Here is a 15,254-nt window from a genome sequence, read left to right on the forward strand (position 1 = left end):
TTCGTCTTTTTATTACTCTTTTGTGGATTTAGTATACATTCGTTATGTTTCCTGTGTATCATGTTGTTTTATTACGTTATGTAACATTATGTTCGTGAACTACAGGAATATTAGCTACAACTGCGTAACGTAACGTTCATTGTCAATGTAATTCTGGAACTTGAAAAACTCAAACTCTAGAATTCTACCACTAATACTCTTTACATTGATGGTATGTCAGGTCCTAATTGTACACATTTCTCTACACATTTCTAAACAAACGAAACATTTTCTCTCATACCTAACGGACAGTTTGAACAGAGGTGGATGTCCCAACGGGCCACTGATCTTTCGGGATCGGAGAAGATAAACACTGAATGAACAACTTCGGAAACATTTATCATATCAACTCCCATTTCATATATGATTCCTTCTTTTGAAGACTGGAGTTTAATCTGGAACGTATGTTTTAAATAGATGATTCATAGTTTAGATGATCCTTGATCCTCACCTTTGTTTTCTATTGGAATCCTAATTGTCTTCAGTTTAATTTTGTTTTACAATGTTTCCTATTGGACATCTAAAATTGTCTTCATTTATAGTTAGGGTATAACAGACTAGTTTCTTTCAGATAACTTCAGTGTCACTGACAAAAGATATTGGATGCTATCTGAAACGTCTGACCGTTTCCAAAATCATATCCCGAGTTGCTTGAGTAACTGCTTTTTAGCATATCTTATTACCTGGATGTCTAATCTTCATCGACGATCCTTGATATATATAGCAGACAAACAAGACAAATACTGAAGAAGATGCCCAGGGAAAATTCAATCTGTCTTTCAACAATCGGTTTCTGATCGTTCAGTGCTATACTGATCTGTCCGACGGACGCGGAAACAGAGCCTTCTCGCGAACCAGGGTGATGTTTCAGTTCCTACAAATCTGTAAGATGGTTCTTAGTTTAAAAAATGCAAAACAGCTATCAACACTTCCACCTTTCCTACCGTCTCTCCTGAAGAAAAATCGCCTGGAACCTAAATCATATTTCCGTTCAAGTTTCTTTTTTTTTTTCATTCAACTTCGTTTTCTGGAGGAATGAATGCAAATAGTTTGATACAGTCATTACTAACGTTACATTGATATAGTTCCGATTGTTGTTGTTGCGCGGAATGTCGTGACTGAATCTTGAACGTCTTTTCTTGAACTTCAACAAGTTCGAAAGAGAGGATCCACCCGTTCCTGCCCCACGTTGTTGTAGTACACAGTGCAGGTATGAGAGACGAAGTTCTCCCACAAACCTAACTTGAACCCAACAAATTAATGAAATGTTTTATTGCAAATTCATGCCCATGGGACTTTTGCTAGTGAACAAAATCAAATGCATGGAGTGATTGAAAACGGGTAAATAATAAGTAATTAATCTGTATAACGGGTGTACAGCCGGGACTCGCTAAATAACTAAAGCTATCAAAAAGAAAATTAGACTTATTTTAGAATTTCACATCCTTTGAATAAACAATAGTTTCTAAACGAAAGTGGAAGCAAGTCCGGAATGTCCATGGTTCAGTGCGGGATTCAGCGCTTGACCATAGCCGGTAAGCAAAATTTGTCCGTTAGATTTTTCCAGGGACCTGTTTCCATGTACAACAGTCACAGATCACCGACACAACATTAAACGGACAGTGTAACTTGTCAATGAACTGAAGATGTAACGTAGCAAACACACACACACACACACACACACACACACACAAGCCGAAAGAAAGGTCAAGGGATTTTAGGGTTTATCACCATATCGTGAACGTGAACAATCCATGATGCAGTGACGATTTTTAAATTGACAATTAAAATTGTCAACACCACTAAAAGCACTTGTGATCCAACTAAGAAAACATGAATCCCTTTTTCCCTTAAATATATCATATATATTTTTAGTCAGTAATATATATATTGATTGATTGATCTATTTGCAAATCCATGCCCGTAGGCTAATTGCAAGGGTACAGACAGTAAAAAGTGTCTATTCTATACAGCTATCTATATACATGATTCTACATTGTTTACTGAGAGGTTTGACTTCTTCTTTGGAGGCAGTGGCCGATGAAAAGCCCCACGCCTTTAATGATTAGTGGGTTCTGTGATTTTAACAAGTATATAGTTTTGGGAAGTCTACCAACTGGTGAAAAGTTGGAAATATTGTTTTGATAATGGGGGCAGTTACATATAAAATGTATTTCGTAAAATATATAGTCACATTGCCTTTCTTGAAGCCGTATGGGCAGTGGGTTGCTATCCCCTGTCTGTGTCTAGGGCATGGTATGGCGGAGCCCAACCCTCACCTTCCATTGCCTTTGGCTTTATGGTTTACCCCTTCAACTGAGGGAAGTTGTTCCACCAGAATGGAGTGAGGAAACACGTGTAAAGTGCCTCTCTCAAGGACACGTCTTGCCGGGAATGAAACCCATGATTTCTCGATCTCGTCTCAGCTTCTATGTACAAAATGCCTAGATACTCGCCATCACATTCTCTTGAGTACCTCTGACCAAAGCTTGTAACTTTTTAAAGAGTCATGTTTCACAGCCAATGGATTTTGCCCCAAAGAAATTTTTAAAAAGAGCGGGCATTCTACGATTCCAGGCTGCTGTTGGATGTATGATACCACGGACAATTGTTTGTGTGTTTATTTCGCACATAAAAAACAATAAAGTGGAAAAAGGTAACTAATTGTGATTTCAAGCAAAATCATTAGCAAAATCATTTCAAGTATGTTTTTAGAATTGAAATAACTTTTTAAACAATGTTTAATGACGAAGCTTGTACACACCAACAAAATTCAGGCTAAAATGCCTGCAAATAAAGTGGTGATTTAATAAAGTTCAAAGTAAAAGTGCCTGAGGAGGGGAGAAGCCTACATGGCTTGTACAAAAACCTCCTCCACTTGACTACGCTCATAGTCATACTAATCAAAATACAAGTGTAGTAAATATGAGAAATATCAACAGTCAATCGGAAGTGTAAATGGATTAGCCATATATGAAACATAGAACGCTTAAGCCAACTATAAATCAGAACATGACAACATCATAAAAGACTTCATTCAGTGAAATTTCAGAGAAGTGGTCTATGATATCAATGTCATATATGCTCTCTGAGGCTGGCATTGGCAAATACAAGACGATGATTTTCTTGATCGTACACATGTTCGGCTGTTTGTTGAAATATGTCACATTCATGGCCCATAGGATTAAGTACAGGCACACAAACGTAAAACTCGTCATTAAGTAGATAAAGTGACAGGATTTCTATTACTAATCTAAAACAACTACAGCGGGAGTAGTCAGGGAGACCGGCGGGAGTAGTGCGATGTCCAGCCGCCCGCTACAGTCTCCACCTGCCGGTGATCTCCCCACACCGTCTTGTGTGTATAGGGGAATGTCATTTATCTAATTGATGGTTCGGGTGTGAGGGGAGACACTGTGTGAAAGAAGTCGAAACCACCTCGATCTCTGGGGCAATATTACGACAATCTGGGTTAAAGAGTCTTGTTCTGTTGTAATTGTAACCTCCCCAAGTGGGCTATCTTCACACAAGGCTCCCCAGACCACGGGTACACACGCACAACATTGGTCAGGGCAGACCCAAGCGTCCATGTCCAACAAAACGGTGCACTATCCCCTTTCCAGAATATCTTAGATGTCTACAACGCAATACAATGTAAGTAAACAGTCTCAAAGTCCGGTATTTCGTTACGAGTTAGGACAAGCGGTGCAGAATGAAAATTGACACGGTATGATGGTGACTTCAACATACCTTACCTGTTCTTTCTAAAAAAAGGGAAACTCTTCAGGGACGTGCAATTTTGTCATGTCATAAATATTTCAACTGCAACAAACATCGTACTAAATAGCTTGCTTTCGGCGACTCCATTTTCACACACGTGCCCGAATTTTTCTTTTTAGTATTGTTGATGCTTATCAAAAATTAATGACGTTCTCTTTTTTGGAGTGGTGCGGTTGAGATTGGTGAAAGATTATATTTCCTTTTTTTGTTCCGCTGTTTCTGTGGGTAAATCAGAGTTATTGAAAGGTATTGTGGTATTTCCTTGCCAGGATTTGAGTTTTTTGTCTACGGAATAAAAACCACATCCTAGAGAGGCTAAACTCCAAGGCCTATCAATTGTTCAAAGGTTGCACTAATTCTGGGCAGCGCGTGTCATCTTTGCTTAAGGTGATTCAACATTGTTGGTTTTTCATGAAAAATTGATGACACCGAACAATGGGCCCTGGAGGTGCTCATTGTGTTGTTAATGGCTTCCGAACAAGTACCTGGTTTCATCTTCCCCGTGCCCAAAGCGCCTCACGTATCCTGCTCCCATTGTGAAGGCATCAATTTGTGGAGCGCACAAGCAATGCTAGGTCAGGTCGGCTTGGCTTGGAGCTTTCAGACGGCACGGTTTACAATGTGTCATGTGTGTTACTCTTGTAACAGTCAGTGGATTAAATTCCTGGGGAAATTCTTAGTGGCAGCCATAATTCATTGTCAGATAGCAGAACCTTTTACGGGTTCTGAATATGACTGTTTTTATATAATATAGCTGTCGCTGATGTGCAATGGTGTTGGTGTGAAGCAATGGATTCAACTTTGACAAGGAGCTTTTCTGTCTTTGAGTGTTGTCTCAATCATGACATTTATTACTTTTGTGATAGTCAATTTGCCAATAATGGTATTTGTGTTATGTGTGTGCAACTCACAAGAAGTTGTGGCTGAATCGTTATGATATTTCGTAGGTGTTTAGATTATGCAGGGAGGTTGGCTTCCCTACCAGCTTTCCAAGGTACTACAGCAGGATTTCCCATTTTGATATCTCATGTTCTGGATAAGCTATTGCCATGATTTTCTAAAATGGTAGATATATTTTTTGTATGAATTCTACATTTTAACATCTTGCTCTAAAAGACTAATATCTTGGTATCATCACCATTTAACTTTTTGCCTAATCCCATAACCAACACAACTTTGGTGTCAAATAACGACCTCAGCATGTTGAGGGCTAATAATCTAGACCATAGCTGTGTTCATGGTTCCAGAGAGCAGAACCTGTGAAAATAGTGGTCTATCCGGGCTAAAAACTCAAGCCCTGATCATGTTGCACTATCAGTGGGCAGAAAACTTACTTTTACACTAGAGCAGAGGGCATCTACGGTCACTTTTATTGTTCTTATTTAAACAGAAATTCTATTTTCAAGTCTGTGCCCAAAGGCTAATTGCAAGAACATTCTGAGGAAACTCACAAGTAGTAGAGATTGATTGACTTTATTGTAATAAGAGGTTCCCTCAAATTCTAGTGTTGGCTCCATCTAGACTAGTTGACATAAAGAAAACAGCACAAAACAGAAAGCCTGATAAAAATGCCTAAAAACACATATAAAAAGCCGGAGCTGGACCTCTGCTTGGAGAGTAGGGGTTGGATTCTTTTCTAGAAGCACACAGAGGATGATGGACATTTCCACTTATCCTTTAATTTCTGGGTTCTTTGATTTTATAAGTAGAGCAGACATCTGAACAATGAACACATAGACATGCAATCATTTTTTCTCTCTTGGAAGACAGTAAAAAACACCACCACCAGATACCTTGTAAAGTCTGTTGTCGGAAAAGTGGTCCCATCTTCAAGATTTGTGTCTCAGTTTTCTTGCTTTGTCTGCGTTCTGTCTTATTAAGTGTCTGTAAGTGGATGCCCTTAAGAAGAATGAATGGAATTCTGATGGTGAATTCAGCAAAGAGAGTTATTTTCTTAATTCTGTGGGTTACAATGTTTAATTTTCTACATACAACAAAGCTTGCAGAGTCGTATGGGTGTGATGGTTTGGATCCAGAGGTCCTGGTTTTGAATCCCTTGACATGCCACCGACTTTTCTGCCCTTGGGAAAGGCGCTCCACGCGACTTTCCTCACTTCACCCAGGTGTAAAAACAGGTACCTGATTTTGTTTGGGGAGGTAAAAGCCAGTGGAAGGTTTGGGCTCCTACTTCTAATACTGACCCTACAGCCCCAAATAGGCTATGGGACTACCGTTACCTTTACCTGCCTTTTAGACAGCAAAATACTGGGAGGATTTCTGATAGGTCCGTCCCAGATCAATGTTGAACATCTGATATACATATCTACAAATATCACTGATGACAAAGTGTCATAATGTTGAGTTCCCAAATCCAGTTAACCAGCCGACCCTAGCCTTTTTTTGGGGGGCCACCCACTGGCTTACTTGGATCTGTGTTCTATAAATATATATGTCATGATATAGTGATAGCTGTCTGAGGGTAGAGATCGCAATCATAGTTTCTGTTGACAGAGACTCTTAATATCAGGATCTGTACAGGCAGAATCGGTGATTGCAATCTATAGATTTTTCTTTGCATGTAGATATTCACTTAAAAGACAGAACTTTTCAAGTTCAATTTATTTAACTTTAGAGCAATGGATTTATTTCAAATTCAAGATTAATACATGGGAAACCTGCTCAACACTTTCCTATTATCCTGATCACAATCTCCACAGAAAAAGACTCTGATCGATATCTATCTCTGCTGTCAATTCTGCAAGATCCCTATCTCTAATCTGACATACCAGTATATCATAATAAATGTTCAAGTGCAGTCCAGCCTTCCCCACTCAAATACATGCATTTAGTAATTGTCAACATTCTTTACTGCATCGTTTCATAATGTATCTAAATACTTTGCAAAAGTATACATATTGATGACGAATGCATCTATAAGCAAAAACAGACCCAAGTTAACATCAATATCTGTATTTAGAGATTAAGCCAAGTTCCCAGTATGATTGGGTTTTGAGATGAAAGTGAACTGATCTCAAATCAGTTTAGCTCACTGGAGAGCTCTTCTTCCAAGTTGGTTGTGACAGAGAGGACAGATGGCAGTCATAATGTACAGTATTAACAGGTTCACTGTACTATGGAAATCCACAACTCTTCTTGTACCAAGATTAAGAACAGTGGACCATGGTCAATCCTAAGGACTGCTACCCTTTCCAGTAGCATACAAGTTGAATGACAACAACATATGCGCACACGCACACACACACACACACACACACACACACACACACACACATACATACACACACATGTAGTGAGAGATTGGTAACCCTAGTCTGCATGTTCACAAACATTTTATTGCAACTTTTATTACCCATCTAGCTGCCTAAACATCTAGACAACTCAAAATTCATCTGAGACAACTAAAATGTGAAACTGACACTTAAACTTTCGCAACCACTTTGTGACCTTAGTGTGGTAATCCTGTTGAAGTGACAGTCCTGACATCTATACCATATAGTGATGTCCATGTGCACCCTGGCATCATTCATAGTGTGATCTGTTGGTCATTGGAAGACAGTTGGCAGGTTTGGTGCTGGACACTGTAGTACTGTATCCATCAAGACTATCTGCCAGACATATTGGCTGGAAGAATTTTGTCTACATGTTAAAATGATGGCTGGACCTTAATACAAGTTCAGTTGTTGGGAACTGCAAAACACTGTTCAAAGGAAGCTACAAAAAAACAGCATGCCAGCCTGGAAGTATATTGGGTGTACAGTAGCAGATAAAGTCAATATGTATCTGTGTTACATGTTAGGCCATGTCCATTACATTACATGGATGACATCCGCACACGCATCAATTTTCCTTTAAAAAGAAAGAAAAATTTTAGTTAGACTGTAAGCCGTACAAAGCAGCTACAAAACGAGTAAATGCATGCTGTAAATAGAATAGAAAATATCAAAAAACGGGTATGAACGTCACAGAATGCCAATATAGAACAAAACTGTTTTTAATGGTAGTCCATACACTGTGTGTTTAGTCCTTTGTTCGACCTTCCTGACTGACTACTTCGTAGATTTCATAATGAAGGTAACTTTCTTTTGCACCCTTGCAGCAGTTTTGGGTGGGGGTTCCAGACAATATCATCCATATATTTGAATCAATATGGCCTTCTTCTTAATGCCTTATGTCTACCGTAAATCTCGAAACTTTCGATGTAGCTTTACTTGTGAGTTTTTTTCGATGACCTCTCTACTGCAAATTCGTGACACTGAAAATATGTGTCCCTTGTATAAGTATTGTGATACAAAATTACAAAAGATGTGCATTCAAAACACTGTCAAAACATTATCTTCCCTCTATGGGTGAAATAAGACCACTGCAAAAGTATAAGAATTTACAGTGCTGTGCCAAGGATGCCTTCAGCAAGGGACAAGCACCTGTTAGGTGTTCCATTTCTGCATGGCCCCCCAAATCCCTGACATCCCTGTACCTCCGCACACTCCTCACCACTGATTTATGCAAGGCAGAGATGACAGGTGAAAAGGGGGGGAAGAACAAGTAATTGTGCCTACATCTACAATATCACCTTGGCTGGAGGGCACCGATTTCCCTGGGCACTTCCCTCATTGTTGGTGAGTTTACAAGATTTAGTGCGGTGGCAAATAAAAGTGACAATCTTTGAATTGTTAAATGCCGAAGTGGCGGAGGTATCAGTGATTTGTCTGGGTCCTTCTGTGTGGTGTATCGCCTGATCCCGGACTCGGGAGGGACAGGACTCCCAGCAGATTCTGGTGGCTCTCTTTATAGGTGCTGGCAAAATGGTAGCGGGACATTTCGCCGCCAAGATGTTTTGCTGTCACCTGCACAATTGGTGTATAAATTACAACATATCACCGGTTGTAGCTAAATTTCTGTTGTTAGGCTTATCGTAATGGTTAGGGTTAGAATTTTTCTTTATAGGTGCTGGCAAAATGGTAGCGGGACATTTCGCCGCCAAGATGTTTTGCCGACAACTGCCGTCACCTGCACAATTGGTCTATAAATTACTACACATCACCGTTTCTAGCTAAATTTCTGTTGTTAGGCTTATCGTAATGGTTAGGGTTAGAATTTTTCTATAGGTGCTTGCAAAATGGTAGCGGGACACTTCGCCGCCAAGATGTTTTGCCGACAATTGCCGTCACCTGCTATAAATTCCTACAAATCACCGTTTCTAGCTAAATTTCTGTTGTTATGCTTATCGTAACGATTAGGGTTGGAATGTTTTCTACAGGTGATTGAAAATGGTATCAGGACATTTTGCCATCCCCCGTACAGTTTTGGTCTATAAATTCCAACAAATGTCCGCTTGTAGTTAAATTACCAAGGTGATGGTTATCAATACAGTAACAATAAGGGTTAAATTTTTTCCATAGATGCTTGAAAATGGTATCTAGACTTTTTGCCGCCAAGACATCTTGTCATCACTTGCACAATTGGTCTGTGAATTCAAGTACTAATAAATCACTGTTAGATGCTATAACTTTCTATTGTTATGGTTATGGATACAGCAAGCGTCTTAATTTTTGATGGCAAAAGGCCTCGGTGGCAAAGCCTTTAGAAAATCTCGCAAATTCATACAGTACATATTCATTGCTGAACATGTACATGGAAAAAGTTGTGTCATGTTAGTCTACAGACTGTGATCCTCTTGGCTAAAGCCTGACTAAATCAGGCTTCTAGCAGCCCTTTCACTACCCTGGATGCCAGACTGCTTCCAGGGCCTACACAGGCCAGCTCCTTGGCTCTAGGGCCAACATGCCCCCAAGGAAATTTTACCACAGGCCCCTGGAGTTAGACTCTAGAATAGATATCATAGCCAGATCCACGCTACCCTTCAACTACAGAGACCCAATAAGCCCCCGACAGAGAGAGATGTGTAACGTGGGCTGTTGTCCCCCTATAGTGACGTCCCTCATCCTACAACATGGTACATGTAACATGTACATAAGGCGAGCCAGGGTCTATCTAACTGTAAGGCTGTATCTTCTCACAGTGACAAGACGTAACCACTTGTCAGATGGTGCTTGTTATGTATTGATACCGTAAGCACCCCTCCTGCAGGCGTGGAAACTGTAGGAGATCAGACCTGACAAGATGGCCACTTTGCGCACAGTTTTTCCACAAACAGGGCCTGACTGCCTGCTGACAGAGCATTACAACAAAAAGGTTTCAATGCCAAGATTCCTTTGCGCGGCGCAAGGACGTTGCCGTACCGAGTGCTTGACTCGGGCCACATTTTTGGAATCGCTGACTGGGGCTGGATACATTGGTTTCAAAGGTAAAACATTCTGCTCGAGACCTCTAAGTTCAGCGGTAGTGTTTGTATTTCAACTACAGCATGGCCGGTACTACATCAAGTGTGCACCCATGCCAGGGCCCACTTTACCGCTTGTTTTGGCAGCTTTTTCCAAGCTCTTGCAAACTGTGGGAATTGGCCCGAGTCGTTACTTGTATTTACAGAAACGAGTGAAGCTGATACGAAAGTAAAGAAATTGAAAGGAAACATTCTCTTCTGTTTCTTTGCAGTGAATGCATGGACGAGCTGATGTATAGTTCTTAATGATTTTATGATGTAAATCATGTCAGTGCAACAGAAACAAGTGAAGTTGATCAGTAAGTAAGGGAAGACCCAACCATCTTTTCTGTTTCTTTACAGTGAATACCTGGACAACTTCAGATACAATTTTGCTAGATTTCATGATGTATGTCAGTACAATAGAAACAAGTAAAGCTGATGGAATAGTGAGTAAATTTAGAGAAGACCGGACCATCTTTTCTGTTTCTTCACAGCAATACACTGTCGAGTTCAAATATACTCTGTATGGAGCAGTTTCATGAAGTCATCCATGTCAGTACAACAGAAACAGGTTAAGCTGATACAAAAGTAAGAAAATGTTGGGAAGACCCAACCACCTCCTTCTGTTTCTTTTACAGCAATACACTGACAAGTTCAAATATACTCTGTATGGATCAGTTTTATGATGTAATCCATGTCAGTACAACAGAAACAAGTTAAGCTGATATGAAAGTAAATAAATGCATGGAAGACCCAACCATATCCTCTGTTTCTTCACAATGACTCCCCGAATGAGTTCCAAATATACTCTGTATGGATCAGTTTCATGATTACACCATGTCAGTACAACAGAAACAAGTTAAGCTGATATGAAAGTAAATAAATGTATGGAAAACCCAACCATATCCTCTGTTTCTTCACAGTGACTCCCCGAATGAGTTCCAAATATACTCTGTATGGATCAGTTTCATGATTACACCATGTCAGTACAACAGAAACAAGTAAAGTTGATACCAAAGTAGATAAATGTTGGGAAGACCCAACCATCTCTTCTGTTTCTTCACACTGAACGCACTTACGAGTTCAAATATACTCCTGTATCATGTGTATGGATCAGTTTCATGATGTAACCCATGTCAGTACAACATTTCCAGATGGGTCAGGAGGTCAGCCGCTAAGTGCCCTGGAGGTGAGTTCCTTCTGTAGGATGCAGACCAGACATGACTGTGGCGTAAGGCAGAAGTCAGGTGGCGTGGACTCTCCTGTGTTGTCACAACTGAAAATACTTCGCAGAGTCTATGGATTTGCCATATGTGAAAGTAGTGTGAGAAAAAAAGGAAAGAAGATCGCTAAGTGCTAAAAGTCAATGGAGCATTGTGAAGGCACAAAAGAAGTTAGTGTTCCCCAATTTATTTTTCCACATGCGAGCACGTACAACAGAGAAAGATTGATACCTGTTAACGCTGGGGTAAAAAAAGTGTTTCTTATCACAGGGTCGACTCTTTTTTGAGATAATTGTTGGCAAGGACATCAAATATTTGATAGTACATCTGTCTGATTGATGAAAACAACAGTTATACTTGTGTCTGTACACTGTAGATGTTCTGTATAATTAAAATCTGATGTTGGCAATACCTGTGTCTCGATGCATTTCAGTTGTACGTTGTTTAACTCCATATTTTGTATCACTTCGGTCGATATCTAAAAAATCAAAACAAATCAATCAATCAATCAATCATTCAATCAAATGGTTTATTGATTAAACAAGGGTCTAGCAGACAGATAATCCCTATATCTTTCTCAGGACTGTTACCGTGTTAGAACATTGATTTGATTGTATAGATGAGTTGTTATGCACATCAATTTTCATCTGTTAAAAGAGAAGTTTTTTTTTAAATTGTACTATAAACCGTACAAAGCAGCTGCAATATATGCCTAAAAGTTCAAAAGAAATATCAACACACAGATACTTATGTCATAAATAGCCACAGTCAAAGTCATGAGGGCTTAAGTCAATTCCAAAGTCAAAGAAGATGTGAAAGAACAAAAAAGAAGAAGCTACATGTATTGTTCTGTATACCAGGGCTTTAGCCAGCTCGAAATTTTTTTCCGTCAGCCAATTACAATCGTCGCGAAAACTACGAAAATTAATTAGAAGGACTGAACTGAGACCTTGAAAAACGGGTTTTAATGAGATTATCGTATGCGAAAGGGCGCCGACACACATTGTCAACAATCATAACAATAGCAAAACAAACAGTGTGTGGCTTTTACAGCCGTGGACGGCGTCCCCAAGCCGCCTGTAGCTTCCACCAAGGATTTTTGTCCGTCAAGGTTGACGGATTGGTTTTAAAATTTTTCCGTCAGACGCAGCAAATTTCCGTCAATTGACGGAAAAACGGACGCTGGCTAGACCCCTGTTGTATACCATACTGTTGACTTGACTCTGTATTGTATAACATTTCTGACCACTGGCACTTTAATAATGAATTAAAGTGCCAAAGACAACTTCTATCTTGTCTCATTTTATTTGCCAGCTCGCATCATGTTTGAGGTTCCCAGAGGATGTCATCCATGGAACTAAATCAACATGGCCTAATCGGAAACACTGCATTAATTTTCCTAGGCCCAACCTACAAGGTCCAAAATTAGCAAGGCTAGGGTATCCTTGGAGTCAAGCAGTAATGAGAATACCAGACTTAAAGGAGTCTACAGGGAGTGTCAGACTGTCATCACCGGTCTTCTTGGGTAGAACGTTCTTCTTCCAAAAATAATAAAAAGCATCAACAAGACTGGCAAAGTGCAGGGGGGAAAAGCCTGGGAAAAAGGGAGTTTTAGGGAGTTGGGTTTTCCTACCATTAGTTAACTTGCCAACTGTTGACAACTCTTCAAGTCTCTTGCCAGCTTCGAACTTCATGGCACAGAACTTTTAAAGCAGCAGTAAGTTTGGTCAAAACCACATTGGTACAGCAGCACATGTTGGAAAATTTGATAGGCTGAATGATATTTGTTCCAACATAGAGTAGTCAACTCCATTTTTGTCAGTCAAGGTTTGTTGGAGCAATTAAAAGAAGGATGCATGGCACAAAACTTTTAAAGCAGTGGTAACATAAAGTTTGGCACTTCCAAAGAGATCAAAACCTCCTTGGTACAACAGCACATATTGGCAAATTTGATAGACTGAATGATATTTGTTCCAACATAGTGTAATCAACTCAATTATTGTCAGTCCATGCCATAAAAAAATAATGGTTTAGGTCTCTGTGTGTTTGGGTGTTTCTGAACTTCTTATCTCAAGAAGTTGTAGATTGTTTTGACATTTGGTACCACAATGGTAGACATCAAAAGGCCATAAATTATGGGCCCTTTCAAAGGCAGGACCTTGACATCTCGTGTTTTGTACATGCTATGGTCATGATTTTTCAAAGGTAGATATCTCTTGGGTCTGTGAAAGTGTGGCATATACTTGGGCCCCCTAGCAGCTTTTTTGAAAGTGCAGGGACTTACTTTGTTTGAGATTTTATAGAAGAACAAGGTCTTACCAATTTCTGGTATGTTATTATGCAAATCAGTGTCCTCACCAGGCCTGCAGACACAACTCCCGCTCAGTGGTCCCAAGAAGTTTCCTTGTGGTACACCACATCATTGCTGTGCTCCAGCTCCTTTTTCTTTTTCCAACTTGTCAAGTTCCTGAAAAATAGAATAATCTTCCAATTGAGATCTGGTCACTGTATTTTTTTTTGCTGCTAAACCAAACATTTGGCAGAATGAAATATCATATCCTGTCAGCATCACACTATCAATGACCTGTATTTCAAGCTCTGTGCAAAGTCAAAGAGGATGAGAAAGAACAAAACCAAAGAATTCATCATTTTCAATGACCATTCCCTTTGTTTTGAGTCATTTTTTTCAGCTTCCAGAACTCTTAGATTTCACAATGACTGCAACTTTTCCTTGTGCGAAACCTTTTTTTTCCTTGCCCTTTATCAATTTTGGGGTGCCCAGAAGACGTCATCCATGTAATGAAATCAGTACAGCCTAACAGAGTATGCCTGAGGTTTACCTGTGCCACCAGGAGGGGTGCAGGAGGGTGGGAGGGGATCCCTGCTCTTGGCCTGAAGGTACAGAAGCTTTAATGAGTACTTCCCCAGGATCTAACTATCTATCATCATTAGGCATGCCATGCTGGGGCCCAACGTACATTTGTCATCCTGCAAGGTGCTGTTTAACCCCTTATCTCCATCTTTAATGTAAATGTTTATGTAATGACTAGTGCTGCTTTGTGTGCCAGTAGATAAGACTTGCTTCTCATCTTGTATGTAGCCTTGCAGTGCTGTCATTTAGCAGTTATTGCCATACAGATATCTTTATTGACACAACAAAAGTACAGCCACTTTCGAAAGGTCTGCTACAAATAATATTATTATATGAACAAACAAGTGTATACAATCAAGTACATGAAGATCTACCAATAAGTACGTGTATCAAGATATCAGCATGTCGAGTTTAGGGCATCATTTGCTCTGTTGGTTCTAAGTCTGAATATGTACGTTGTATCCTGTACAATTGTGGAGCAATAAAGTTGATTCATTCTTGTTCTATGGGTATTGCTGTAGACACAAATGTTTTCAAAATGATAAACAAAAAATCTGCAATATACAATCACATTTCATCTGTTCATTGAGACTTACCACAATTGTGGAAGGATTGACATAAAAACTATCAAGTTTTCAAAATTTCAACCCAAAGGCTGGACTGTGTAAGGTTTGATCCACTCAGACTAAGATGGACACCCACTCGATAAGTGTGGTGGGTTCTTTAACGAGCTCGAGATGTGGTTCTCCTCAAATAAGAGAGCTATCCGATGGACAGCGCTAACCAAAGATGCATGTACTAGTATGTGTACTACACCTTTGCACCTGACTAAATTGAAACAACTGGTGTTAAGTGCTTTTCCAAAGGGCACGAGATCGGTAGCATATCAGCACACTCAAACTCAGAACCCCGCTCTTGTACATGGACCTAAGGGTCCTTTCATAAAACTGGTATTGAACAGTGGCCTAATCTCCAAGCAGATCTTGCTGTGGCAAAT

The 15,254-nt window shown here is 39.8% G+C and overlaps 1 long non-coding RNA gene across 1 annotated transcript; it reads left to right on the plus strand.

Annotated features, from left to right (window-relative positions):
• The first annotated feature begins 7,227 nt into the window (after nt 1–7,227).
• Nucleotides 7,228–10,602, plus strand: LOC118414929. The gene is made up of 2 exons (XR_004831040.1): nt 7,228–8,631; nt 8,785–10,602. It is a non-coding gene; the product is annotated as an uncharacterized LOC118414929 (long non-coding RNA).
• Nucleotides 10,603–15,254: the final 4,652 nt, after the last annotated feature.

Source organism: Branchiostoma floridae, chromosome 4, assembly GCF_000003815.2.
Source record: "Branchiostoma floridae strain S238N-H82 chromosome 4, Bfl_VNyyK, whole genome shotgun sequence".
Taxonomy (NCBI): Eukaryota; Metazoa; Chordata; class Leptocardii; order Amphioxiformes; family Branchiostomatidae; genus Branchiostoma; species Branchiostoma floridae.